Raw genomic sequence first — 4,593 nt, forward strand, 5'->3', positions numbered from 1 at the left:
TTTGGATTAGAGTTAATATAATTTAGGTGTTAGTCTCTCCGTTGATAGAACTGGAGGATTTCATTCTGTGATTTATGTGCCAATTTTGGCATATTCTCTCTCAAAAAGCTTTTTAAAATGCTATCTCAAATAAAGGCATAAAGCTTTTTTTTTTATTTCCTTGCAAAAAAAGTACAAGGGAAGATTGCAAAAACACTAGGTAACAACGTATAATTCATGGTAACCTTCAGAAATTCTCTCTAGATTTTGGCCAGCTTTCTTTCAAGGAGTTTTGAAGATTTTATGTTGACTTGGAGCCTATATGGAGAAATCTTGGATTATTTGGGTAATTTTTTGTTCCTTATAGTCCTTGGGATTTCCTCTAAAGAATATGTGGAATTATAGAAGTATCTTAAAGTTGGGCAGCCTGTATAAATATGGAAATTGATAGAAACTGCCTTGAAGAATCTCTAGTTATGAACGGTTAAAAGAACATCGAAGATTTCAACAACTCTGTTAGATGTCCCATGATTTCTGAAAAGAGGTCAGAATATTAATGAAATATATGATTGATGCACTTGCTAAGGTATGTTAAAAAATAACAGATTTAATATATCTTTGACCAATATTCCCCAGTTGTAAAAGGAAGACACTGAAAGAATTCAGACCATGGATAAAAGTTGGAATTTTAATAAAAATGAGACAAAATTATCCACAACTATCTTTGAGCCCTGATACACATTGATACACGATAGGATAATCCCTGCTTATCTCTCCCCTTCCAGTTTTCAACCTCCCCTTCCCACACATACATACACCCTTGCTCTGTGTTTCATGAGCTCAACATTTACACACTATTATCAACCAGGTTCTCTTTCCTTGTGGTTTCTTGATGGTTCAGGCAAGGCGAAGCATCAGCAGAATATTAAAAGGTAAAAGAAATGAAGAATTATGGTATTTATCTCTCTTGTTTTTTACCTGCCAGGACACTTGTTGCTTTTCTTTACTTAAGGTCAGGTTCTTCTTGAACAGATCTTTCTGTGTTCTGATAACCCTATGTTCCATCAAGCCTAGGCATGGAGGTATAGCTTCCAGCTGTAGTTAGTGCAGGATGCTTCACCAACCTTTAATACTGTTCAATCTGTCTTTAAATAGTCACCTTATTAAACTCTCTTCAACCATTTTTAAATACGCCACCAGTTTCTGACAGGGTTCTGACTGATACACATGCAGTAAATTGTCATATGATTACTGCTACATGCGAGAAGGGTTAGTGGTGGGCTGAAAAGTTTACATGTTTATTACATGGCAGATATAAAAGTGTCCCAAAACAAGAGTTAATGGAAAAAATACAAATACTTGTAAATTTCAATCATATATATTGATTATTTTGCTATGGAAAAAAAATCTCCTTTGCAATAGGGTTCCTATGTAGTATGCTCATAATTTAGTTTGCACTAGTTATAAACTGCTCTGGAGTGTGTATCCTGGTTACCTTAGAAATTGCTTTTCCTAAGTAGAAAGTGGCAATTATGGTCTGCAGGGGCACTCAGAAATAGTGTCTGTTTTTGAACTACAGGAAGACATGAAGGTGTGGAATTTTTCAGGGAGCACCAGATGTGGTTGCTCCAGTGTTACATAGCCCCACGTGTCCCAATTCACTATTCTTTGGGGGAATAGCTTATAATTCATCCATTGTTGTCACATCCTGGAAGACTAGTAAGCCTGGAGCTTTTGATTTAAACATTATAGAATTAAGTGCTTATGTGAGAAAACAGACCTATGGATAAATAGATGGTGAAATGCCTATTAACTACAGCATATAATTACATAGTATATAATCACCTCTGTGGTTGTTACAGGACAAACAATAGTAGACAAGTGAGGTGTACATTAAGCACAAACTGTGTTATTCAGAGTCCTAAAACTCAGAATGTACTCACCAAGGAAAGAAGTTCACGTGTTATTCATTGTCAAAGTAGATAAGAATACATTCCTATTCCCTAAAGATCTAACCTCTTACAATGGGGAATGCCGTGGGTATGGTGCTTTTATAAATCTTGTGTAGTGACAACTCTATACCCCCTATAACTATTTAACAACTATTTTACATTTTCTTCAGGAAGACCAAAGTAACCTTTCCCCCCCTGTAACATTATTTTAAATTCTGATTCAAAGTTGGGTTTTCAAGGCTGATACTAGTTCTTATGATGATAGCTGCTCTGTCAGACAGACTTTAAGGCCGTCCTCAGGGTTCCTTCCTTTTAGTATGGACAGGACCTATGATATGCTTCCAACCAACAGAATTTGGCAAAGGTGATAGGAGCCCACTTCCTGATTATGATACATTGTATAATATTCCATTTTGCTATCAGACCAGTGTTCCCCTCCTCCCTTACAGGTTTTAAAGAAGCAAGGTGCCATGCTGTGAGGTGTTCTGTGGAGAGAGACATGAGGCATGGAGCTTCAGTCGGCCTCTGGGAGCCGAGAGGAAACTCCAGCCAACAGGCAGCAAGGAGTTGGAGCCCTTGCTTTAATGGTCACAAGGAAGTAAATTCTGCCAACAACCTGGCTGAACTGGAAAGTGGATCTGTCAGTACTAGAGCCTCCAGATGAGAAGTAGCCCTGTCTTTTGTATTGACTACATCCTTGCAAAGAATAAGCAGTATCTGTCCCTACTCACAGAAACCGTGAAAGAATAAATATATGTTTTACTAAGCCACTGAGTTTGCAGTAATTTGTTACACAGCATAGGAAAATGATACACTTGCCAAACACATACTTGGTTAGTAAGCAGTGACTAAGTACCATGAGCCAAGAATTATTCACTCTATTTGAAAAGACAAGAGAGATAAATCCATATGTTCAAGGAAGTTATAGTAGGTGATTTCTAATATACATAGCTAAAAAAAAAAACCAAACAGGTAAGATGTGTTCCTTTCATACGGAGATACAGGAAAACTATTTACAATGCTAAATGACTGTTCTACTTTAAGTACATAAGAGAACAAAGCAGATTTACCCAATAGAATTAGAAATTTTATTCAGCTCCATCAATTAAAATCTGACTCCATATGCACATATTTTTGCATTCTGACATCAGCAAGAAGGAATCACCATTTTCTACCATGTGAGGGTGTATATCCTTGCCATTTCATCTCGTAATATCCCATAAAACTTGCAAAAAGTTCACAATACTCAGCAATGCTAATTAGAAAATCTGTGACTTGCCTTTTGCTCAGGGGCCTTACTAACCTTCTCTGTATGGTTCCAATTTTAGTATATGTGCTATTGCATATATACTATGCTTTGTTTTCACATTCAGTAGCCACTAGCCTACATAGCCAAACTCTATTATCAAGTCTATATCAGAGAGTTGCTCACTGTCTTAGATGACATTTTCAGCAAAGTTTTTAAGTGTCTGAATTTCTTGAATGAACTAGATCAACAAAACAAATCATACTATCAGGGGCAGAAAGAAAGAGAATTAAAGACAGGGATGCAGTTAATACAGATATTAATTTTAAAAAGCCATATTCAATGATATTTGAAAACTGTTGCTAGTTCTTTTGTTTGTTTGCTTTCATGTTTGCAATTTCTGAGGCTTTAGGGACTTCACATCAAAGTAACAAAAGAGTGGCTAAACCCTGATATATTATAACGAGCTTCTGCAGCAATAATTAATATAAGGGGGCACTGACACTAGAATTAATCTTGGAAACTACTCTCAAGGTGATGGGGAAAATGAATGTGCCGTGGGAGTACCCCATAGTGCTGCACCATCATTGCTACGTCCTATCATTGATCATTGATAATGGCAAAGAAGTGATCGTTCACAAGGCAGAACTAATAATAGTCTTCAAATACGGAAGGATCTTTACTCACTTCTATGTTTGGTAACAGTCCATGTCAAGTGAATAATGAGTTTTTTACTGCCCCAAAGGGCACAAGCAATGAGCTTCCTTTTCTCCCTTTCCCTGCTGCATTGTAGACGGTATTGGAGACCAGTTAATTTGGATACTGATTTTTTTCCCAGATGTAAATATGTAGCTCTAAGAGATTATCCAAGTATTAGTATGATTGCATATTTGGGTACTATAGACAGGACCAATTCTGCCCTGAGCCAGACACTCAAAGTGACATCACAATTCAGGGAATTCCTTGGCTATGTCAGGCATAGGAGGTGTCCACTGTGTTTTTTTTTTCGTAGTGGTGGTGATGGTGCCATTGTCAGCATTAGCACCATTACTGGGATCTCACTAATTCAATACTTCCTTCCTGTCACAAAAATACACTCAAAGCACTTCAGTTATCTGAAACAATGTGTAAGCCATGGTTCTTAGGTAACATGATCCTTGTCAGGTGCATCTTACAGTTTAACAGGCTTCACTGAGATTTCGCACGTACCCTGAGTGCTTTCTCACCCTTGAACTTTGCTGCTGTACTTTTGCCCTAGTGATGCCTGCTGATTCTTGTAATCAGTAGTTTTGCTGCAGATAATGAACATTTTTCTAGCAAGTAAATTGTAAGCTCTGTATAAGATGCACAGGGGAACAATAGCTCTCTTTGGAAATGAAAAAGTAGCCATGCAAAATAAACAAGTGTTTGGTCCAT

General features: G+C 37.2%; 1 non-coding gene across 1 annotated transcript; it reads right to left on the reverse strand.

Annotated features, from left to right (window-relative positions):
* Positions 1 to 3,172: 3,172 nt before the first annotated feature.
* Positions 3,173 to 3,282, reverse strand: LOC124505322 (U6 spliceosomal RNA). Its single transcript, XR_006960617.1, has one exon. It is a non-coding gene; the product is annotated as a U6 spliceosomal RNA (small nuclear RNA).
* Between the last annotated feature and the right edge of the window lie 1,311 nt (positions 3,283 to 4,593).

Source organism: Lynx rufus, unplaced genomic scaffold, assembly GCF_022079265.1.
Source record: "Lynx rufus isolate CCGP_SWC_20201006 ecotype Redwood Valley unplaced genomic scaffold, mLynRuf1.p SCAF_10, whole genome shotgun sequence".
In the NCBI taxonomy this organism is placed as follows: Eukaryota; Metazoa; Chordata; class Mammalia; order Carnivora; family Felidae; genus Lynx; species Lynx rufus.